Source organism: Phyllostomus hastatus, unplaced genomic scaffold (assembly GCF_019186645.2).
Source record: "Phyllostomus hastatus isolate PE091 unplaced genomic scaffold, TTU_PhHast_1.1 phas_contig_254, whole genome shotgun sequence".
Lineage (NCBI taxonomy): Eukaryota > Metazoa > Chordata > Mammalia > Chiroptera > Phyllostomidae > Phyllostomus > Phyllostomus hastatus.
This window is the reverse complement of record NW_025333810.1, coordinates 11,402,222-11,427,556: the sequence shown is the minus strand read 5'-3', so window position 1 is coordinate 11,427,556 and position 25,335 is coordinate 11,402,222. Positions and strand designations below refer to the sequence as shown.

Genomic DNA, 25,335 nt, shown 5'->3' with positions numbered 1-25,335 from the left:
TATCGCGAAGGAAGGAAGCCTCACTGGCCAGTCGGTCCCAGGCTCCACCTGCCGCCACACCGCGTTGGTTCTCTCCATCTCGCTCACTCGCATTCACACACACCACCACAGCTCTCCTTTGGGTCGGAGAAGACGCCAGCTAAAGGAGGCGGGGTTGCAGGAGAGTCCGCCGTGCGTAATCCAGTCCGGGACTTGGCTCCGCCCGGGAGCGGCAGCCTCTCTGGTGACAGAGGAGTAGTGAGCGGCACCGGGTGAGGCTGCAGCCAACTCCGCTCCCCGCGCACTCGGCTGCCCAGGCGCTCGGGACCCAGCGGCGGCGCTTTCCCCCGGGGCTGACCGCCCGCGATGTCCGCTTAGGAGCGGCGGCAGCGGCCAGCGTCGCCACACCCGCAGCTCAGCGCTCCCGGTCGCGGAACGGGGCCAGAGGGTGCACCCTTGCCCCAGCCCCCACCCCGCCCCCCACCCTGAAATGACTTGTTAATCGGCGCAGACACTACCGAAGGGACTCACTGGAGTGGAATCCAAGTGGAATTTGGATTTGGAGAAGAGTTTCTTGAACGTTACTCCTTCCTTGTTGTCTTTTGCTTTCTTTTTTTTCTTCTCCCCTTCTCCGCCTGTCATTGGAGATGAACACAGAGCGTTTGCATCCCAGAAAGTAGTCGCCGGACTGTTATCCCTAAAGAGGCAAGCACACATGTAGGAATGACAAAGGCTTGTGAAGGAGAGAGCGCAGCTCGCGGCCCGGAGAGATCCCCTCGATAATGGATTACTAAATGGGATACACGCTGTGCCAGCCCGCTCCGAGCCCCGGCTGCCTACCCGTCGATGCACCGAAAAGGTACGCTGGGGCGTCCTGGCGCGCTCCACCTCCCAGGCGGCTCGGCTCCAGCTTGCGGGTCTTGGGGCCGCAGCCGGCACGCGCTGCCTGCTTTATGGTACCTACGTTTTATTTTATCTCGGGTGTCTACCTCCCGAGCGTGGCCCGGCCTTGGGGACGCAATCGTGAGCCCTGCTGGCCGCTCCTCTCTGCTCTGAGCCGCAGAGACCGCCAGGCTCCGTGTTTACGGGCTTCCCCACCCGCGCCGCGCACTAGCCCGGCGCCGCCCGGGACCGCGACCGCGACCGCGAGGACGGTTGTCTGGCCCGGGGATGTGTGTGCAGGACCCGGAGCTCGTCCTCACTTTTGGACCTGGAGGAAGCAGAGAGGGCCCATGAGGGTGGGATTCTCGGAAGAGCCCTCCCTGTCCTGGTGCGAAAGAAGGGAAAGGGGTTCTGCCCTCGAGAGGTGAGAGGTTGGGTAGAAGAGCGCCGTTTTCGCTCAGCACCAGGTTTGGGTTCTGGGTTGGGAGAACGGGTTCCGCAGAGACGGTGGAAAAGCGAAGAGAATCTTTTGTTGTACGCACGGGGTTTGGGCTGGGCTCTGTGGAGTGCAGGAAACTTGTAATGGCCCTGGCACCCGCGCGCCCTGCCACTTGGTGACATCCCGGTTTCCGCGGCCGCTGGCACGAGAGGTTTCGGGCTTTGTTTGCTCGAATGAGTGCCCAGGAGCTGTCTCCTCCCGGTGTGGTGCGGCGCCCCCGCCCTCGGCCCTGTCCCTCGCCGCAGCTCCCTCCTAGGCGGTGAGGACAGCACCCGTCGCGGCTGCGTTCTTTCCCTCTAGACCGATAGGACTGCTGCCCGCCGCGCCCTTCTCCAGAATCTATGAGGTCCCTCTCTGGAAGGAGGTTCCCGGGAGGTGGAAGAGTGGAAAGACCTGGCAAGAGATGGCCCAGTTCTTGCTACCCAGACAAGGGCTCTGCCCCAGCCTCAGGTTCTGGTTGTCGGAACTACTAGCTTGGACCCAGAGGGTCGCCTCTAGGTCTGCCTCGCGGGCACCTGGAAGCAGCCTGACAATGCCCGCCCACCTACAGGACCACACTGGGGTGGGAAGTGCCTCTTCTCTGTGTGCTCTGCTTTTCTACTCAGCTCTACACTGTGGCACACGGTGCAAAGCAGGATCCTGACGTCCCCTCCCTCCTCCCACAACCCGAGCGGTATAGGGGGAGCCAGGGAGCTTGTGAGTGTCGGGAAAGGAAACTGGACTCTGCTGTCTTTCCCGCTCCCTCTCCGCCTCTCCGCCCCTCGGTCCAGCGCCTCCTCCTTCTTTTCCAGCGTGGGTCACTCGACTAGGCGCTTGTGGAAAGTTTCTCTGAAAGCCAGGGGCGGCGGGCACGACGGGATTGGGGCTCAGTATGTGCAGCCTGCGAAAACGGAATGCCAAGGAAGCAGGTGGGCAGCCCACAGTGTGGTTAGGAGCTAGATGCGGGCCCACTGGCGGACAGTGGTCCGCTGGGTTGGGGTCGCAGCGCTGCACTTGCTAGACCAATGTCTCAAGCAGTAGAAGGAGAAGTTCAGGATCGGGACTCGGGATGCCGTTGCTGCCCCTGTGGCCATCGTCTGGCGCGCGGGTGTGTGTGGGCATTCTTGGGGCGGGCTGGTTTGCCATTACCAGCCCCAAGCGCACATCCCAGCCTCCTGCGCTCCACACGCAGTTTCCCAGTTGGCGGGTGTCTAGGGAAGAACAGAGCAGGTAGCCTGGTGTGCGTGCAGAGCGACTGGAACCTCTGTCTTCACAGCCAAAGCAAGCATTGAAGGGGTGGCCTCCAGCCTATATTGCACCCCTCCAGCCCTTCGGCGCCTGTCCTTGGGAGAAAGGTGGTTGCTTTGGGGATGCCGTGGCCAGACATGGCCACGGTGGGAACACTCCCTGTTTATGCTGGATGGAAATCAAGTTGCTACTGAATGTGATCCGTGAAAGGTTTAAAAACACAGGCGCGCACAACACACACTTTCTCACACTTGTACGCACAACTTAATTTTTTCCTCAACTTGGAAAAAATCTTTGACCCTGTTGCAGTGTCCTGCCAGCGGGTCTCAGAAAAGCTATTTGATGTTCCCCGCCCACACCACCCCCACCCCCGCACCCCCCAGCGCTGGTTTTAAGACTTTTCCAAGTAGGAAGTATGAGCACCTTTGCCTTGCCTTTCTCTAATCTTGATAATTGTCCGTTTTTTCTTGGGCGTGAAGTCCTCAATTTGCCACTGATTGGGGGGGGGGGGCGGGCACTGTTGGTTCTGGATACATGAATCCTTTATTTAGTCCCCCCCCAAAAGTAAAGATAATGAAAATACTTTAGTTTTTACACCGTGTCCAATTGGCTACTAGAGGTCAAGATTACAAGTATTTCGTATGGTTTTTTAATACCCTGTTTAGTCTGCACGGAGCCGTTTTACGATTTACAGTAAGCTTTGATTAAGCCACTCCAGGCACCAAAGTTAATTATTAACCTAACCTTAAATACAGTGGCAGAACCATGTCTCCACCTATTAACCTAAACTATCTGTTAAAAAATAATTGCACTCACTATTTTAATTTGGTTTACCCCTGCTTGTTTATATGGTAACTTTTATTTGAACCCTGAGCAACCTCTACTCTCTAATATTTCAGTTTTAGTACATTCTTGCATGAGGCACCTTGCAAACCTGAAAGCAGAAAAGAATGAACTATCAGATATAAAACCTCACTTTTGTGTTATGTCTTCTTTCAACCTGATATAAAGAAGCATTCTAGTGCGTGTTTCTTACTTATGATGTGTTTGTGTTTCTTATTTGTGTTCTTTTTACCACAATTTTCCCAAAGTGTTGTATTTTGCAGTTACCGCCTCCTAGAGATGGGCCACATTCTCAGTAATGCACGTAATCCACATGTGTCAGTGTTCAGTAGACACCCCAAATCTTTACCTCAGGAGCCATCTGCAGAATGTACTCATTGGATAGGACATCTTATTGAATAGAACAGGTTAAAAATTTATAAGAATCAGTGTAGAACCTCAACTAAATGTCAAATGAATAAGTGAATAAATGAAGTAGTCACCCTTAGTTCACATTTCTCCACTTAGAGTGAAACTGTTTTTACTTCTACAGTGAAAAAAAAAACTATGCCTTCAAGTATGTGGTTATTATAAAGTGCCAATAAGTGCAACTCTGTTTACACACACATACACACACACACCCCTCAAGTTCTTTCAAAGTCTAGTGAATGCTTTTCCCATCATTAAAAAAATATATAGCATTTGCATTCTGAGTAGGTGGATAACAATGCCAAGAATGTTGAATCAGAAGGATAGCAAGATTAGGAAGAGTTATCTTCACTGAATAAAAATAAGACATCCAAATTAAGAACTTTTATTAAATTCAAAACAAATACTCAGGCTTTAAAAGCAAATGGGTAATTGTACTCTCTTATGAAATGGAGGGGAAAATACTATTTTGATCAAGGTTGTAAGTCAGATACTTAACTATGTGTATAGAGTAGTTGGGCTCTTTTCCAAACAGTACAAAGGAGTGATGACTGGAGAAAAAGTTTTTTTAGAACTAGATGGCCATGAGCTAATGTATTCTCCCATCTTTTGTTGTTGTTGTTGTTTGTTTGCAGAAAGGAATCAGAACAAGCCGAACTCATTGCAAATACTTTAATTAGGCATCTGCCATTTGCTGCAGTGGAGCGCCTGGGAAAGCCTGCCTGTGTCTCTGTGCTCTCCCATCCCCCACACTCCCATCTTCAGATTTAGACTATTGTCCAACTCCCAGAGAGAGTGTTGCCTGGGTGTTCCCACTTCCGGGGGAAGGTGAAGCCTGGAAGCATCCTGCTGTGCCCTCCTGTATTAATAACCTTCCCCCCTGCCTTGAAGCCCAGTTGTCTCTGTGATTTCTATTCCAGAGTGAAGGCTTTTCTCATCTGCCTTCAGTGTGCTACAAAAGCAACTGAGCTATTCTCTGCTGGCAACCACATGATTGCCTCTTGGGGATATGGTAAGGTAGGGAAGGGAGGGAGCCATTTAATCCCTTTGAAATGGGCAAATAAGATATCATACCACACAAACCTCAAGGGGACAAGGGAGTTCAGAATACCCCTCAGCATGGGACTATTACAGTATAGGATATACACTAGAGTATCTTGCTTTGTGATGCCGGTGACTTACTGCAAATTTGTTTTATTAGATAATTCTAATAATTCTCATTACACTAATGAGGAGTGTCACATAAAACTATCAATATTTTCATGTTTCCCAAAAAACCTCTTCCGCCCAGACTTCTCTCCTGTGTCTCTCAAATAGCCAGCGCTTGCAGGGTAGGCGGCTCCTCTTGGACCTCACAGATATCTCAAACTTAGTGTGTTCCAAACATCTAATTTCGCATCTTTCTATCCCAAATAAACTTTTCTTAAAATGTTCTCCATCTTGGTAAATGGCATTTCCATCCTTTGAGTTGCTCAAGCCTAAACTCAGTGGCTTTTACTCTACCCACACCCATTCCAGCTGCAGTGCTGTTCTCCGAGCCCCCAACCCCACCCCTCTGAATGCAGGAAGACTTCCTCCAGGGCTCCCACTTCAGACATTCACACTGGCCCAGCCACTGTGCCCCCTGCTGGGTTATTGTACCTGCCTTCCTGCTTTGCCCTAGGACCCCTGCTGTCTTCACACTGTAGCCAAAGTGATTTTTTTTAAAAGCTAAGCTGGATCTGATCATTTCCATCACTCAGATGCTTTCCCACTTTATTCCACTAAAAGCCAAAGTCCTCCCTATGGCCTTTGGGACCCCACTTTATCTGCACTTGGGTCCCCACCTCTCTGACCTCCATTCCTTCTTGGGCTTACTTGAATATGCCCAGTGTGCCTTTGCACCGTCTTTGTACTGCTCCTTTGTGACTTGGGAAGGGTCTTTCCTAAGATGGCTGCATGATCTGTTCCTCACATTCCTTAGGTCTCTGCCCAGTTGTCACTTTCTCACTGAAGCCCGTTCTGATCACCTTATTTACATTTACTTCACCCTTTCCCCTCAACACGCCCTGCTCCCTTGGTCTGCCTCATTTTTTTCCTGCACTTTTCACAACCCCAAAAACTATATGTTGTCCTAATTTATTTTACGTTCCACTAGAACATAATGCTATAAGGATAGATATTTTTATGTTTGATTCACTGCTGTACCTCCAGCACCTACACCTGGCACATCCTAGGCCCTCCATAACAAATATTTGTTGAATGAATGAATGAATGAATGAATGATGAATCTTTTTGCAAACAACTAGTCTTTATTTCATCTCTTGTGTCTGCTCATTTTTCTAGATTGTTTCCATAAAATGTGCTATCTTTCTGCCTGCATAAGTGTGCACACACGCATGCATGTAACACTGTCTTCCATGTGCCCAACGGGTATGTCTCATGCACCATTAGGAGAGCACTCACTGTGGGTTGTTTTCCTAGTCTTGGTGATGGCTGGAGCCTGCTCGTTCCCACACTCTCACCCAGTCCCCTTCTGTGGCCAAGAGCACACATCTGTGGGACACCTGGTTGAAGCTGGAGGGAATCTGAGTTAGGTAAAATCAACTTGCCAAGAAACTGAGCTAAGAAGACAGCCAACACTTATGGGGATTGAGCTTTTGACCTTGGACTCGTTTGTTCTGCATTCTAACCACTGGCCACAGAACCTTCTTGCTTTTTTTGGAGTTTACTAATAGTTAAAAAAAAATCAACTTTCTACCAGGGGAAAATAGTATGCCTGTTGGCCCACATTCCTGCCCTGAGCACGCACAGGGGGAACTGTTGGTGAAGGTCCTGAACTTGGCAGTCAAAGAAGACCTGGGCTCCAGACCCTCACTATCTTGGACAAGCCACTAAACCTCTCTGAAGCTACATTATTTTAAATAAAAATTGTGAATAGTATGCTCCCTAACTTGTAGAACTGCTGGATCAGTAAGACAAAATCAGGATGTGAATGAAATAGGTAAAATATGAAATGTACTATGGAATTTGAGGTTTGATGCTGGCTCCTCCCTCCCTAGACCCTAGGCCTAGTGGAGACCCTACTTCATTGTCTTCTAAACTGGAAAAGAGAGGTTATACTCTGTGGATGCCATTTTAGGCCAAACATTATGAAATCAAGCAAGATTTGCAAATTCATTGAAAATGCAGCCTTATTAATCAGAATGCAGTTGGGTCAAGTAAAAATTGCTTTCAGTGTGACCATTAAATGGAGCAAAGGCATGGGAGTGGCCCTTGGCCAGTCATTATAAACAAAGCAAGGGCATTGCTTTTGCTTAGCTAAGTTCTAAACTGGTTCACTTTACTAGTACACATTAACATGGAACAGACATGTCAAAGTGAACTAGGAGTAGTCAGAGAAATGTTTAGATCTTTGCTGTAACAAGAGCAAATTCATTAGATTTTGTGGTATGAAGTTTATAAACGTGGAGGGACCGTCACGGGGAAGGCAGCAGACAGCTCTGGAGGCAATGCAGAGGTCATGCTTTTTAAGTAGACACAGCACACTGGGAGTTGCATCCCAGTTTTTGCCATTTACAAATTTGAGCTGTTACTTAACTTGTCTGCCTCAGCTGCCATCTGTAAGATGCTAGTATGATGATAATACCGGTTGTAAGAAAAGTAAATAGGATAATATCTGCGAAATTTGTAGCACAATGCCTGGCATACTTATACACATTCATTAAGTATAAGGTGTTATTTTTATCTGGGTGACGGTAGTTATGGAGAGCATCCTGGTGGGGAGACTATTCCCCACCAGGAGGAAATGCGCACAAATCTGTAACATAAAGAGGTCATGCAAAGGAAAAACCTTTGGACTAGAAAGGAACTTTCACTCTGTCCGTTGGCCATAGTGTCAGGGGTGTTAAGCTGAGAAGCATGTGAAAAGTCACTTGCATGGAAAGAGGAGTCAGGACCCTTTTCCTAACTCTGGAAGTTGAACTATCACACCTGAAATGGAAGAAAAAACCAGTATACAAAGTAATAGCAGTAGCGCAGGGCTTTGCATCATATAAGAGCCCAAAGGAGAGTTGTTTTTAAAGAAATGATAGTCTTCACTTACTAACTTCATAAGAATGAAACACATGATCTGAATCCACTAAAGAATCTGAGGGCATGCACATTTGGCACCGGAGAACAGCCTGCAGTTATTCAAGGTTGAGTTGGATGGACCCGAGGGCCATACCTGTGATAGGAGAGATTGGAGGCTGTTACTGATTTTTGGAAGAGGATCTTCATGTGGCCATACACTCACTGGGTCACTCTTCTCAAGCCAAACCTGAATTCAGTTTGGAGAGCACAAATCTCAAGGTGGAAGCAAACTATTACCTTCCCCACTAAACGTAGGAGATAGTTGGCTGACTCCAACAGAGACAGCATTTACTCTATGACTGATCCACTGCTGTACAACTTGCAGTTTGATTCAAATGATAGTCATGCACATTTTTATCAGGGAGAAGAATCTGACTTCCAACAGGCCCAGCAGAAGGGGCAGTAAATTGGTATTATCACCGTGTTCCCTGAAGGGCTCCGGCTGTGCCCAGGAGGAGCAAGAATCTCTTGTGGCTTAAAGTTACAGGTATTGTCATGTAGGAAACAAATTTTTTCTCTTAAATTTTGTAAAGAGAGAAATAAGTCAGCAATTAACATGCACCAAAGACTGAAGGGCCAGACCGTTCTGAACAGCGAGTGTGATGACTGTTGCTTTGAAAGTATCGTTCGTAATAGAAATTTCCACATCCAGCCTATGGACCTGAGGCTTTCACTTAATATGACTCAGTGCTTCTGCGGTTTCCCACTAACCTGTAATTGCCATCTGCAGAAAATTTAATTCAAAGAATCCCTGCCAATTTAAAAATTTAGCAGGAGAATCTCTAAAATTGATGCTATTTACCCTTCTCTTATCCTTTCTATCTGCCCCCCCCCCCCATGTTTAAGACCAAGCCTTTGGCCACGATGTGATTTGAAGCATTTATAGTGCAGGAACTCGCACTGAACACAACAAAAACAGGCCATTGGAAAATAAACATTTTGGGGGCTGGGACGAAATAAAGTATATTAATTATGTTTTAATGTTATATGAGACTTTTACAGATGAGCTTTCTGCAATGGATCCATTCTTTTTCTTATTCCTGAACCTTTTTTAAGGAGACTATTCAATCTTTTCATTAATATTGCAGCAACTCCAGCACTTCTCCACCCCTCCCCCAGACTCCAACTGTCCTTGAATGAGGAAACTGAGAGAATACTGATTGAGCTGGTGAATGGAAATGTTCCTTTCCTGAAAATGGAATGCTTTATGAAAAATTGCATTCCACAAAAACAGTCAAACAATCCAACAACTGTGTCTCCTCCTTTTTACCCCAGAGAACCACATGACTTCATTCACATATTTTGGTGCTTGAATGCATTAGTACTTCGGCCTTCAAATACCCAGGTGGAGAGCCAGTCTATTGAGCCTTTCATTATTCTAAAAACGTGAACATCAGAGTTATAAGAACATTCTCATCTCAGCATAGTGAGTGATAAATAGAAACCAAATTGTTTACCACATTCTAAACTGGAGTACGCGTAGCATGTGGATTTTTGTAAGAATACTTGTTAATGGTTTTTGAGATGGATTCTGTGCTAATTCTTCTCGCATCATGAATGATGGCCCCAGCCAGACACTGTCGCTGGGATCTTCATCTATTAATCATGGAGGCTGCTTTCTTATTCGGTTGCCATAGTTTCAGTGCCTCAGATAGTGTTGGGGTGTCTTGGGAAAGGTTTGAGATATACTAGGGCTTGCGAGACTGCCAGTTATGTTGGCAGTGGTGGTGCTCTGGAAGAACTGAAAACCACTCCTCATCTAATTCAGTGCCGGATTAAAAAGAGGCAACTTCTGGGAGTGTCTCTCTGGACCTTGTTATGTGCACAGCCAGCTGATATTCACTCCAGGATTTGCCTCTTGTTCAGTCTTGCTGGTAAAAAATTACAGTCCAGGGGCTGATGTCACTTTCATCTTTCGACAAGAAAGCACGAGAGTGTGAACTCCGCGTTGAGGCTGTTCCTAAAGGTGGAGGTAAATGAGAGCATTCATGGCTCCGCTCAAAATTTCAGTTTCATAATTTGGTTTTGGCTCTGCAGATTGCTAAATAAATAAAGTGACCTCAGGAGTGTTGTATGCTGCGCACGGGTCTGGCAATGTAAACATTTAGTGCTTTACTTCAGGCTTCACCTTTATTTTTTAGGTCTGACACACATTACTGAGGAGCTGGAGACCGTTCCACTGTATTTCACAACACTGGCCCATAGGGCTGCTGCTTTGTCAGCTCCTGAGTATATGAGCATTTTTTCCTCTCTGCAATTGTATTATTTTGCTATTTTGTTTTTAGGTTTGCGACTTAGGGGTTGATTAGGAAAAGCTCTCCAGTTGTGTACACATCGTGTGACCGAGTCAAGAAAAGGTTTGGAGAAGTAAATTGCTGCCAGAGGGAGAGCCACACACGGGGTGTGTGGTGTAGAACACAGCTTCCCTTTGTCAGGTGAATCCGGCCCGTGTGACAGATAGATACTACTGGTACCCTTCCTCATGTCTTCTTTCCCATTTCTCAAGTGGACTTGCAAGGACTCCTAGCCGTCTAAGCTGAGCCATTAAGTTCCCTGAAAATTAAAACATAAACTAAAACAATCTCACACTTGATGCAGACAATGCTGAATGCAGGACATGCAAAGGGCATCACATTAAAATCCAGGCAGATTCAGAAGAAGAAAACCTTTAATTCATTACAAATGGGCCTAATCTAGAAAACTGGTCACTTTTTATTTTTTACTAGAAAATGACTAGTTTTTATTTCGGGGTGAGCTTCAAAGCGACTGTTTCCAGTTTCCCCATATCAGGCTTGCCACAATTTTTGTGTGAGATCCACAAGCATTTATAATGCACGTGCCTATTATATTGACCCCTCCCTTACCCAACCACATGAAATGATTGATTTTAGAGGCCAATAATTTGAAGTAAATTAAAAGGATAACATGGCCTTAATTGCTACTGGCTTCACCAGGCTTCTGGGCACTGGAATTCCTTGTGGAGAAACACTTTCAAGTGTCACAGCAGTTTTTGATCATGTGATCTGGCATCCTCATAGGCTGCAGTCATCCTCCCAGCCTTTGCCAAGGCCCCCCTCAAACACCTCTGTGAGGCAAAACAAGCGTGCATTTTTAAATTCAGTATTATGGATGCCCAATTATTTGACAGGGTAGGAAAATAGATCTTGAAAGTTTCACAGTATTCTCATTAGTTGTTTTAAGGGGGTGCGGGACATGGAGTAGGGGAGAACAGTGGAACTAACATTTCAGATGGGAAGGTTCCTGTGTTGGGAGAAGAGTTGGTGTGAATTCAGTCTGCTGTCCTCTCCACAGTGACAACATTGGGATGAGTTTTGGGTGTTCGGTCAGTCACAACATCACACACAGAGCCTTAAGAAAATCAAGCAGTACTTTTGTGTGGATGTCAGTCAGATACAGTGTGGACTTTAATTAACCTTAATTAATGATTTCTGATTACAGATTTTCTTCTGTGCCTTCAAGGCACAAAATGCATTTTGGGGAAACATTTCAGGCAGCAGTGACTTGAACATGCTTCCTTTATCTTGCTTGCCTTGCACAGCACACCAGGTTCTCAGTATGTGAGCAATGTGATTCCGTATCGTTGCAGAATGGTCATGTAAAGAGTAAAATGCCCCTTGGAGGACAACGAATTTGTAAGTGATACGGAGGACATAATCTGTAGGTGAACCATTTTTAATTTTAAAACAATTTACTTATCAAAATAGCTGATATTGACTGGCTCCTAGCTGAATTTAAGGCTATTTATTCCTTCCAAAGATTGAGTGGGACTTGGAGTGGTGCCTGGGTCCTTCCAAGTCAGTGCTGCTGCTGCCTGCTGGGGACGGGGGACCGAGTGGTGTTTCCTTTGCCCCAGAGTTTTCTGCAAGTGTGGAAAAATAAAGACCAGGGAATGTTACAGGCACTGGAGAGAAACAGGCCTTACTTCCTGTCAAAACTGCTTTTTCCCTATGTCTGTGAGTTTTAGAACCAACATCAGGAAGCTGAATTAGATTCCTAATGAATTCTTCACATTCAACTTTTAACTAGAGGGTCTCATAAAAGTTAGATAATAAATTAATGCCAACTTATGAATTAAATTCCTGTGACTAATCATTTTGTAGCTTATATGATGAAACTAATAGCACAGAGCTCATCTAGTTTAGCATAATTTGTGCTTATTATCATTGCTTTGCTTTTACAATTACGTCTACTGATCTATAAGCATCTTAATGAGAAATTACCTAAATGAAATTGATTTACAGTATTTGCTGTAGTGTGTTCTAGGGTAGTGATTATGTAAAATAATTTTCAAGATTGTTGTCCCACCACATGCAGCATGGTTTCATGTTTAGTAGGAATAAGTCAGCGCAGTGTCACGATCCCGTGTTTGCCCAGCCAAGAGGAGCTGCTGCTGGTGTCTAAAGCATTGAGAAAGAACAGAGTAGTTTCATATGTAGCCAAGAAGAGAAAAGGTAACAAACATCTTTTGGATGTGTTCCTCTTTTAAAGGGATGTTCAGAGTACAGGAAAAAGTTTTCTATTAAAAAGTCAACTTTTATCTACAAGGTGTTTCCTCTCATTTGTGATGAGAGGAAGTTCAACATGTCGAATATGTTGATTAATTAATTCCCATGGGATATCTTACAGGGTGGAGCTTTCGTTTTCATATTTTGTCATGTCCAGAACATAAGACCTGTTAATATTGCCCCAACACATCCGTTCCCAAGAATGAGAAGGACACATAATTGCCTGCGCTGTTAGAAAACAGCCACATCCAGTTCCCCAGCTGATCCCACAACATGCCAGGTGTGCTAGAGAAGGCTTTGAAATGTTGTGAATAGCTTGACACTAGCACATTGTTATTGAAATGCAAATTCTTCCTTGCAGAACTTGAAAGGGTTTTAAATGTAGGACTGGGGCAATATCTTTTCTTGCTTGTTGTCAGCTATACCTAGTCTTAACTGGAGGGCTTGTTCTAGTAAAAGTCATCACACTTCATTTGCATATTTCATTGTTTTCGGTGCCTGTGTTTAAAGTGCAGACACACCTTCGCGGGATGTCACCTTGTTGGGAGAGGACAGGCTGGCTTCCAGCAGTGCGCTGCTGGAGCAGGGCTGACTGCCCCCAGGAGGGAGCCTTGCCGAGCCCCACATTAGATTCAGAAACCAGGCTTACTGACAACGAGCAACATCAGCAGTACTTACAGTGTTATAATGAATAATAGAGGCCTCATTTACAAAGCGTTTATAGTTTTCAAACTGCCTTTATAAACATTGCCTCATTTAATGTCCTTACATCTTGGGTTAGGCAAGGCAGCTGCTATTATGCCCAATTTAAAATGAGATAACTGAGGTTCCGAGGGGTCAGATAATTTGCCCCTGAGCATACCTCAGGTGAGGGAAGGGCTTGGGATAAGGTCCCCAACCTTCCAATCTGAGTGTTGTGCTCCTCCATGTGATTTCACCGTTTACTCAATACTCCAACATTTTTAAAGATGATTATAGTCTTCCAATTATCGATGTTCTCATGTTATGCCTACTCTGCAAAGTGAATACAACACAGAACAAGTTTAGGAGTAGCTTTCCAAGGACTTCACCTGAGGCTGCGGTGCAGCTGGGACCTGAAGTCCCGCCTGAACGCCATTTCTAGACATCGTTCACAGAGGCTCTCAGGGTCTTGAGCCCGTCATCTGAAAGGAAACCAGCTGAGAAGTGGGGGCTGTTTGCATTTGGGATTCTAGTCCTGTTTTATAGTGGGGATAAAAATAAATAGTAACAATAGGGATGGAAACTTTGGCCCTGTTGCAGGGTAACTGGAGGCACAGGAGGTAGAGCCGATACTCTGGCACAGTAGCCTCCTGGGCCTTGCAAACATATACCTGAAAAACAGACACGTTTTTAGCAAGGAATAAAGTGGTATGGCACAGCCTAAGGGGATCTTCCCTTTGACAAAGTCATTTTAATCTCTGGTCAGTGTTACCAGGTCTAGTGAAAGCAGCTGTTCAATTTAATTCAATAGATAAACATAGCATCTAGACTAGACCAGCTCCTGATCTGAAGAGACACAATGGACCTAGTTCAGAATCTATTATTTGTGTTCCCACCATAGACCCAATGGTGGGTCCAATTCTACTGAGAAGGGTAGATACATGAAAAGTCATTATAACGTAAGATCTGACCATGGTCCATCCCAGAAGCAGGGTAGTGAGGATGCTAAGAAGGACAGGAGGGAGAAGCTCTGTCCAGCCGGGAAGTCAGATAGGCCTTGGTGGAGGAAGAAGCATCTGAGTCTTGTCTAAAGGAGGAGTGAGATCTCAGTAGGTGGGAGGCAAGGGGATGAAGAGCAGTACATCTAAGGAAAAGTCGGGAGCAAAGGTCCAGAGGCAGGAAAGTGAAGGACTTGGCCCCAGAGCAGCGAGAGGTCCCCCCAGGGACTGGCAGTGTGGTGAGGAAGCCTGGAGGACTGACTGAAAGGGAGAGTGAGTGCAGCCCGAGGAGGCGTCAGCCCTGTCCTGCAGATGGGACTTGGATGCACAGGCAGTTGAAGCTTCTGATGACATCAAATGTGTGGTTTAGACATATAAATCCACTAGCACTGTGAGTAGAAAAAAGGAAACATTCTGGGTGCATTTGCAAGGTGCAGCCTTCAAGACCTAGGGACCAGCTGGGTGTGTGGGACGAGGGAGTGGAAGGAGTAAAAAATGGTTCTAAGACGTCACACCTGGGGAACCGAGTGGATAGTGGGGGCACTGGCCAGGACAGGGGCCCAGGTTTACAGACAAAATAGTTAATATTTAATACCTATGATAAACCTTATTTAAATAGCACATATTAGGCCAAACCTATTAGGCCAGACTCCAAAGCCTTGGACCTGGTCCCACTGTGCTCACCCCTAGGTCTATAAAACGAGTGCTAAAAAATTTTAAATTAAGAGTGTTTAAACTGTCACGTTTGGTCTGGCAGTTGGGACTGCCTTCTCCACCATCAGGGAGGTTAATACCATGATATGATGTGGAGAATATGAGGAAAACCAAGGCACCATCCAGTGCACCTATAAAAACCCATCACAAAAGCACAGCAGGAGCAAAGGCTAATGATGATTCACTCATGTGAGAATCAGGGATACATCGAGCCACCTGTTTCCTTTTTTTTTCTTTCTGACTATTTCACTTTATGCAAGTGTTCGAATTCTGAAATTAGATATACATGTGTTTGTCTCTCCCTTCCCCCTCCCCACCCCACAGTCGGCATATTTATATAAGTGTTTATGTCTTAAGTTGCCTTGTGCAACTGAAGTGTTGCAGATGATGTAATTCACAATACACAAATAACACCTAAAGTGTGTGGTTTGTTTAATAAGACAGTGTTAGCAGGCAGTGAGGCCTTTTTTGCTGTGTTGTGCTAAATCTGAACAGTGCTTATATAGTGGAAGAAAAAAATCCGTTTAATAATATTTTTCTTTAGAAAGAAATCAATCTTTATTACATAGCTGATTGAGGTATCACAGATTTTGTTGTGGTTTTAGCCCCTAAATACGTATTGATACAGTGTAGTTGTCTAGAAGAATCCTCCAACATCTTTAATTGTTGGGTATAACTAATATTTGTACTATAAAAGAGAATTCTCAAAAATGGATATTCTATGTTACTCTTCACTTTGCAGTTTTCTTTCAGGGGTTTCTAACTAAAACTTGTCCCAGGAAAATTTTATTTTATGATAATACAAAGTTGTGTTATGTTTTTAAAAGAGGTTGCAAACAAGTGAAACAGCAGGCATCTTCAGGGAGCTCTGACATATTGAGTTTCTGGAAGGGAAGAAAACTTTATAATTCTGTTTGCTTTGATGTCTTCTTTTAAAGGCACATTAAAATTAAACATTAAGTAACAATTCGATTCTTTTATGTCAGGAGACCATATTTAAGTTGGTGTCATAATGTTGGGAAACTGAACTGTAGGTTACTTACTGTGATGTCAAATTATTGCAGACCAGTATCATTTGTTTCTAACTTGCAGGCTGCCCTCTAGTGTTACTTAATCTCAACACAACCACTTTGTTTAAATCCCATAAAAGGTGAAAAAACATGCAGAGAATCTTACCAACTAGTCAGCAGCTAACCCAGGAAACCTAGACCCTGTCTCTAAATACAGTGTTAAGCTGATGATACATGGTTTGAAAGGCTGTGAAAAAGAAAGCTAAATGTGCCCGTCACAACAGCTCTGGTGACACAAAGGACAGGACAGCCAGTCCTCACTTAATTTTGCGGATAGGCTCTGTCTGGGAAACTAGTTCTACCATAGGCTAATTAACACAAACAGGAGTTAGGTTCTTAAACATCCACACGGGAAAGCAATGTTACTCAAGGACCTGCGGCACGGTGTGGAGAAACACACAGTGATTGATGACTGTGATTTAAAGTCAAACTCCAGATACAAAGCCAAACAATTAGTTTTAGGACTACGTTGTCCAATGAATTTCACTTACTTTCTTTTGTGTGTGTTCAAAAGAGCAATATGTGACAAAACAGCCGTATTTTGCCATGTATAATGCCCACCCAGCTCTTTGTGAGCATCATGCGTAGGATCATTATACTCATAATGTGCATCCTTATTTTTCCCTCAAAAATTTGGGCAAAAAAGTGTGCATTGTACACGGCAAAATATGGTAAGCTGTGTCTAAATAAGTCTAAAAGACTTCCTTTTTTAGTAAGTTTAAATAAAAACTACAAGTGTCAAGAAAAATACTTCAATCACTGTCCAGGGGGGTGGGGTGGGGAATGTCTGACCAGACAGCCTCCAAGTTTATCACGTAATTAGCCCTCGGGGAAGAGGTATCAAACTTCAATACATTATCCTATTGCAAACCTTCAAAGAGTCAATTCCAGCACTTAATAGATTATTCTCTGAAGCTATTAAGAAGAATAGCACACATTGCAGCCCAAACTGTAGCAGTAAGTACTTTCTGATAGTGGTGCCAATTCTGTTTTTTGTCCGGAATGTAAGTGGAGAGAGTAAATTTCAGACTTGGTCGCTATATTTTGCATGTATAATGTCGGCACTCTCAGTGGATTATGAAGGTCACGTTACAATGTTCCAGGTACATCCAGCTCCTAGGAGCAGAGTGATAAAGCAGAGTGACGGGCATGTGATAAAAATGGTTGCTGCTGCTGCTGCTGCTGATTTCCCTCAAGTCTTGAGACTAGTATCAGGAAGAACAACTAAGACCACATCTGTGTGAGATACATACAGAATGAAGCCGTGGGTCAAAATTTCACTTGGGAGTCAACTTTTTTTCCTAGAGGGGTGACGTGATGCAGTAGTTGAAAGTGAGGGCTCTGGAGCCTGCTATACTACTAGCTAGGAGATGTCGGGAAAGTTACTTAATCTCTCTGTGCCTCGTTTTCCTCATCTGTAAAGTGGAATGCTAACAGTGCCTACCTCATAAAGCAATTCTTATGACTAAGCAAGACCGTAAGTGCCAGAATGACGTCTGGTACATAGTAAGCACTGAATAAAAATCAGTTGTAGCAATTTGGCACCAAGTTCTCCTAATAGAATTGGCCAAATTCAGTGTTTTATCTCACCAGCTGTACGGTTCTTGGCATGTAGGTTAAAACTGGTAAGACAACAGGATGACAAAATGAGTATTGCCCGGATGAATCTTTTCTACCTGTTTCTGTCTCTTTCACCATGTTCTTTTATGGGTCAGGGCATGATTTAAAACAACTCATCGACCAATCATGCAGTACTTCATTTTACTTAGGAAACGTTTAGTATAGACATACTATGTGCACTGAGATCTTTTAGAGCCTATTAGATATTTCCAAAACATTAAATAAGGCGTCAGGTGAGGTGAGTGGCTTTTGCACCGGTTTTAACCTGCCCTTTCGGGTCTGGCGCTCAGGGAGGAGCCTGTGCTCATCCGGCTGCGGCCACACACCCTGCACCACAGCCCCCTGTACTCTGGTAATAGCTTTTGGGGGGGGGGGACCCTGAAGGAACACCACGAGTTTTCTCGCTTTTCTGGTTGTAGTGTTTAGATGGTAGTTAATGTTATATTTGGAATCACGATATTTAGGAATTTTCACCAACAAAGAGAGCCCAACATCTCTTAATATCTGACTCAAACCCAATGTATCAAATGTAGTTTATACAACAAAACTTTAAGTTACAGGTGGGGTTAACTACTTATACCTATAAACTGAAAATGTCAAATTGATTCATTGGCTTTAAACACTTGTTTTTCATAAAATCTAAGAGCTAAACCACTAAACAGCACGGCGGATGTGCTGGGAAGTCAATCCCTATTCTGACCCTGCCTTCGCCGCTGCTTCTGTGAGGTCTCATCAGACCGCAGGAAAGAAACGAGGTGATTGAAGGAAAAAGACAAGGGCCAGGCTAACTAACCATCAGCTCCCAGGCAAACGCAAGTTAATTTTGGCTCTTCCCTTCCCAAATATTTACTCCAGTGGGCAAACGCTAATTCACAACAGTAACTAAGTTGCTGGTCAGGAGTTAGGGAGGGTGCTAACTAGTGAGAACTTGGACACTGAGTACATCTGAAGATGGATAATAGGGGCATGGCCCCTCCTCCCCAGGGGCAGGGAACATTGTATTCATTTGGTATTCACCCAAGCTCAGGACCATCTGACAGCTGTCTGGTGTTTCTTGTGAGATGGACTTGGTCCCTGGCCAGATGCTAGTGGACAGATGTTCACAACACAAAAACCTGCACCAAAATGGGGGCTAACTGGCACCCTCCTAATGATGTGAACAAATAAGGCAGGAATTGGTTCAAGGCCCAAGCCTGCCTCTCCACCTTAGGGAGGAGGCCTTGCTGGGAAACTGGGCTTTCTGCAGACTCGGGGACTTACGGTTCCTGGGCTCCCAGACCCCAGTCCTCCAAAGAGATACTCAGTGTTTGTTTGTGTGTATGTATGCTCGTGTATATGTGCTTAACAATGGGAACCTTTCAAGGAGGCAGGCAAATCAGGGGTTCACCTCCCACCAGTACAAGTCTTAAAGTACAGTATTTTCTCCACAAATTTGGTTTCTATGCAGTTTTTGAACAAATACATCATGAAAATTATTACATATTACCTTCATGTGAACCTTGAGACAGAATGTATGCACTTCATTTTGGATCTTTACTTGTAATTGATGAGTAATAACTGCACTGTAATTTTGTGCAAATAGTTTGTTAAATGAAAGTGAGTATTGCAGGGGCAAACTGGTTTGACAATACCCCATTCATGATTAGGTGGACTTGCTCCTACTTGTAAAGGCTGAGGATAAGTGTCTTTGATCTCAACAGTTAAACTGTGTTTTTAGTGCCTGGGGCACTTTTTAAGTGGAAATTTTCCCCTCTCTCTCAATTTTACAAGTTGAGAATGAACTCTTAACTCCTGGCCTATTACTAATAGAATCTGTTACCTATCTAGAGACTGACAAATAATGGTTTTCTAAGGCAGGAAAGAGTTTTATAATAGGTGGTTTAGCACATTTTCACTGATGTTAGTATTTATTGTTCATTGTTTTCCAGAGACTCGGATCACATATAGAGTAGGGCACAGCATGAGACCCTCCCTGAACTCCTCTGCAGCCCCCATCCCCACGCACACTCACTAAAGCCTCCTTCTCTCCCCCCTTTTCAAGAGAGAACTAAGGAAAAAAACCCATCTCCACCCAGATCCTCCTAAACAAACAAACAAAACCCATCCTTATTATACTAACCCAGTTAAAGAAACTAGACATTTTGCTAGACATTTCTATAGTTGTTTATCAAAAAAAAATTATAGATTTGGTTGAAGCTATCTCACATTGAGTGTGAGAAAGATATCTTAATCATAGTATTCATCCTGGTTGAAAGTCCCTGGTTTTTCTCTCCCCCTAACACTTTACTCTCAGGATTTCTCTGGACCAGTACTACACCCCCTCCTTCCCAGTCTCTAGTGTGGCTCCTGCTCCCATGAATGAAAGGCAGCTCCGACTAAAAGAGCGAGACTGTGCCCAGCAGCCAATCCCGGGTACTATTGAGTTCATTGTTTGCTCCCAGCACTGTGGAGCCAAATCTCATTTTATAGCACAGTGTGTTCTAGGAATTCCACTTCATCAGTACAACAGACCTTCTCTAAAGCTTTCCTATTTTCCCTACTCGCTGCTGTCACCGGCAGCGCCACACAGTCCTGCAGCAGGCAATTATAATCCTCTTCCCTCCAAGGCTCTGCTCTCCTTATTTGCAAGGGACCACAAGGCATCAGCTGCCATATTAAACAGCGTTAATGACACCAAGCAGGATCAGCCAACGCAGCCAATGTGATGGCGTGTTTAAGATTTAATCCCTTTGAGGGTTTGAACTTGGAGCTCAGAAGTGGTCTTCAGCTAAAATTATACTTGATGGATTTTTCAAGCACTTAAAGGTAGACGGGGTGACTGTGTTTAAAGTGAACATATTAAAAGACGTTTCCCAATATAGTCACAAAACTTGGTACAAAGTTATATATACAGGGTGGAGCAAACGTAGGTTTACAGTTGTTCATATGAAAAATTATGCAATAATTAATAATAATTCAAGAATAAACTGTGTCATGCACTCACAACTGTAAACCTACATTTGTCCCACTCTGTATATTATTTGAATATACAATGTGTACTTAATTTTTTAATCTATAATTTTCAAGGCACTTTGCAAATTAGTAATATTGTCCCCATTTTCCAAATGGAGAAGTGTTCTTTGCTGATTCACAAGGATTCTTGGGACTGCATGGATGTTCTCTAGACACAGCCAGCTCCTGCCGGACCCCTGTCCATGCAGGGCAGTGCGTCCTCCAGAGACAGGCTCTCCATCGCCACTTATTTATCTCTGCACCCAATCTACATAAAATCTTACTTGTTTTTAACTTTCTAGTATATTTTGACAATGGCTGAATAAAAATGGTTTTCATTTTTGTTGCATCTGGCAACATGTGGCACCACTTATGAAATAACTTTCTATTGGGGTTTTGTAAAATTGCTCCATGAATAACACTTCCTGTAAGTGTTAAGTGTAAGTGTAAGTGTGAGTCATTGTCCCCTACTGAGTGAAGGTTTTGAGAAAGAATCTGATCTGTGCTTGCAGGTACAGGGGCTGACTGAGCGGTGTGAACTCTCTTCCCAGTAGAGAGGATGCAGCCTGGCGCCCCACCTAGGAAGGAGGCTCGCCCACCTTCCCACCCCTCTGACACTTGCCTAACTTACTCCCTGGCTTCCAGCAGCTGTACAGAGAGATGGGGAAGAGCATCGTCCTCATGTGCCCAACCTTGGAGGATTTCATTTAGTACAAATCATGAATTGACCCAGAAGGTGACCACGTAATTAGTGCAAGGCGTTTCAAAGCTGTTTTCTATGCACCATTCCATCCCCACAGTATAGTATGACACCTGTCTCTGCCCTGGTTTGACAGAGAAAAAGAAGAAACACTCTCCTCTTTCGTGAAAAGATAGTGTAAAGTTATGTGTTTTTACCATTTTGCCCAAATCGTATGCCTTGTCATTTTTAGCTTGGCAAACTAAAACAGGCTGAAAAGAATGGTGGGCTACAAAATCCTTTTAAAAAAGAAATGTGGACATCAGAGGAAACCTTCGGCTGTGGACACAGTTATTTTACACTTTCTGGGACACTTTAAAGAATACGTACAAAAACCCCAGCTCACCCTGTGGTGCTCTCCAGGTTAATTAATGATTTTTTGACTGGTGCCAGTGACATTTGTGGGTAGTGGTTGGCAGGCCTGCATTTTCTCTTGTCACCGTTTCTTCAGGTTAGTGTGGAAAACTGAGTCAGGATCTATAGACGGGGTCCCGGGACAGACCCTCAGAAGAGTCCTTGGTGGCAGACATCAGGCAGGTGTTGTTAAAGCCTTACCCTAGCTGTCAGAAAGCTGATGGCCCGGATACTGTAAGTCGTCAGCTTCTGCCTTCTAATTCTGTAGTGAGATTATTGATGTTGTTGGAGCATGTTTAATTGAAAACAGGAAGTGGATAGAGCGAGCTTGTTGAGATTACATCCTCTGAGACACCTATTCTATCTGAATTCAATACTCAGGTCAAAACTTCTGGGTGGGTGGGCAGTAAACAACTTCAGGAAGCAAAATCGTGGGCATGCTGCAAAGAGGCCGTAGCCTGGATCAAATCCAAAGTTCACCACTCACGGGCTGTGTGACTTCACGCAAACTCCCTCACCTCCTGTGCCTCAGTTTCCCTCTCTGTAAAAAGGAATAGTTATAGTGTCTGCCTCATACAGTTTCTGTGAGGACTAAATGAATTAATATGTGTAAATTGTCTCCAGGACCTATTACATAGTAAACACTAGATATGTATTTCCTATTTTCACTCTTATCCTCCAAATTATTTGTTCTCATAAGCATGCTGATGAGGTGTAAGTTGCAAAGTGTTTGTGCCTACATAGAGAGTATCATGCAGAATTGATTCTACACTTGAATTATAACATGGGCATATTTGGCTTTTGTTCCCTACCGGATCAGTTCTGACACCTTCTCTATTCCCAAAGCCCCTGGTCTGCCACCTTTCCTCCACCTTACCCCTTCGGATTTATCTACATGTGTTCTCTCTGGTCGTGACCTGTGTCTCATCTACATGATGCTTTACGAATTCCATAAAGCACTCACCTTTGAGGTCCCCAAGAACATAGACAGTGTCCTAGTCATCTTTGCATTCAGTGTTCCCTGCCAAATGTGCTAATGGGTGCTAATATTTGGAAACAGAGATAAGCCAGCCCTCTTTTGACAATGTTGGATTCCTGTCCTTAAGGGTGAGAATCGTAGGTATGAAGCTATTTAAGAAAATATGTTGCCAGAGACCTCCCTGATTAGAATCTTCAGGGTTGAGGCCTGGGAATCTATAGGAATTGAATGTCCTTCAGGCAATTGTCATGGCCAGTGAATTTCAGGGGCCTCTGTTTTAATTAACTGTTCTGAGAATAACATTCTTCATATGTGAGATGATTAGAGAGCCAAGCTCTATTCCCAAGGTTGTGGTGCAGACCAAATGATGTCATCTTTTGCATTGTAAAGCCCCAGGTAAACCCAAGGCGCTGTTCTTACTCTCAGATGCAGAGCACCGGGGTGCTGTGGGAGGTTTCGGACCACAGGGCATGAAGGTGTCTGCTAGGCACGTGCTAAAAGGGCCTTGGGAAGCTGGTCACTAGAGAAAATCTCTCCTTCCATATCACCTTTGCTTCTCCTGTGATTCAGTAAAGCCAGTTAAAGACAAGGTTTCAAGACGATGGAGCCTGACATGAGGTTCTCTGTATCACTGGATATTGTTAACATTAGCACATTTAGAGTATTATTTCACAGACCTGGTTTCAAATTCAAGAACTAAAAGGTGGAGTAATGGTGTCAGATAACTTCAGAGAGCATCATTCTCTTAGCAATCTCTCTCCTTTCTTAAAATAATCCAGACATCGCTGACAGCATGAAATTTGTGACCTTCAGTAGATATGTTTATTTTGCTTTTAATATAAAACCAAGGAGGCTTAGAAGTAGGCATAAAATAAAAGATAATAGAAATTAATGACTTGAAATAATTAAGGGGTATTTATAAGGCTTATATTTTAAAATAACAGTGGCTTAAAATGTCTCCCAAAAAATTAACTCCTTACCCACCAACCCCTTTTCATTCAAACCCTAAAGGGCTGCAGTTCCTTATTTTTTATTTGTTCAAGGTTAGTACCCATCACTAACTTAACCATAATCTTAAGATGCCCATTAGAAGGCCCATGAGCAACAGAACCACTCACAGCCAACTGCATATGTGCTGTCACCAGCCCCCAAACCAGCACTGGCCTTCGGCAGAGAGGTGTTTGTAGTAGTGCATGGATATTTGTTGAGCATTCTGATTACTGTCTGTACTATTCAAAGCTCTGAAATGTACAATTTAATGATGTGCATTGATAGTATACTGCGTTCCTGTTATTACTAAGAAAGTACTCACATGACACATTCTGTTAGCTATAATTGGATATTGATGTCTCATTAGAAGAGGAGACTAGTCTCTCACTTATTATAAATAATATAATAAAATATTTTCCTGTTTTTCATGCCTTCAGTTCCCATCTCTGTTTATATTTTGTTTCTCTGGTCAGTGTATGCAGAGGTGAAAAGAAAATTAGCCTCACTAACACCCCTCCCACCCCCTGCATTGAGAGAATCGGTAGCAGTCTCTGAGGGCTACAGCCAGAGCTCTCCCCATGCCTTCCCCCAATCCTTTCCTCTCCTTCCAAATGCCCTGAGGGTCTCATGGTGCTCTAGTCTACTCCAGAAGATAAACGTAATCATCCCAGTCCTTCTGCTTCTTAACTCCCTTCAGGCTTTAGCCGGAATTGTGCTCTAGTATCTGAGATCTCCATATGTTATGGGATGGTACAAAACAGAATTTATCCTATTATTAAGGCTAACCTCTCAGACTGCAAAAGAAGTTTTTAGTTTTTGATTCAGTCCTCAAATGGTAGAGGCTCATAAAGTAACCCCTTAGTAGGTTCTTGGCTATATGAAGGCAATTTATCATGTGATTTTTTCCCCCTAATTTTCAGAAACACCTATAAGATGATTTATCAGGTCTATTTTGTTGTTGGTTTATAATGACTTTGATTTTGATTTTTAGTTGATTCTTCAAGAGCCTGAACTGCTGGAAAGTGCTTATTTGCTCTTCCTGTTAGCTAGCACCAAGAACCTTTAAATAAATGGTTTGGATATGGTGTCTACAAGATGATTCTTTAGTTACTGCACAGTTCTTTCTAAAAGTAAAAATTGCAGACAGAGAAGGTCAGATCTGTTCCATGATTCCCTTAGTTTCCAAGGCACCATTCATGTAAGAATAGAGTTTTAAATGTTTGGGGATAATGACAAAACCCTTTTCATTATCCATTATGGATCACAAAATGGAACAGTGCAGAGCGGTGCCGTCTTAAGCCATACAGGCAAAGAGAATAAAGTTGTCTTCTTATATCTTGTGTTGGTATAATCCGTGGGCAAGATCTCTTTATTCGCTGGCTTCAGTTTTCCATTGAAAAGGAGACTTTTGGAAACATCTTAAAACTCTCCAGCTGAACAAGTTACATCAATGAAAAATGTTTCATTTAAGCACAATAGCTTTTGCATGGTATACCCATTATATTTATAGACTATAAATTGAAAAGAGCTTTGAGTGTAATGCAAAGACTGGGAGGCCTGGTTTATAATTTTTGACCATCAAAATCCCAAGAGATGTATTAATAGCCCATGAGATCTCCCAGAAACATTTTTAAAGTTGCCTATAAAATAATACGCAGTTTCTGTCCTCCATGGCAAAACTTGAAACTTTCCTCCATTCACCTCAAAGCAGGTTTTCTGCTC

The 25,335-nt window shown here is 44.0% G+C and overlaps 1 protein-coding gene across 3 annotated transcripts in view; it reads left to right on the top strand.

The window, feature by feature from the left end:
* Nucleotides 1-213: 213 nt before the first annotated feature.
* The window catches only part of SEMA6A (semaphorin 6A), a 125,823-nt gene continuing 100,701 nt past the window's right edge, over nt 214-25,335 (top strand). For 2 of the 3 annotated variants that reach the window (XM_045837968.1, XM_045837964.1), the window contains exon 1: nt 214-838. The gene's annotated coding sequence lies outside the window, so the exon portion shown is untranslated. Of the gene's footprint in view, nt 839-910; nt 1,286-25,335 lie in introns of those variants that run through there. The other variant, XM_045837967.1, reaches the window with a different exon arrangement.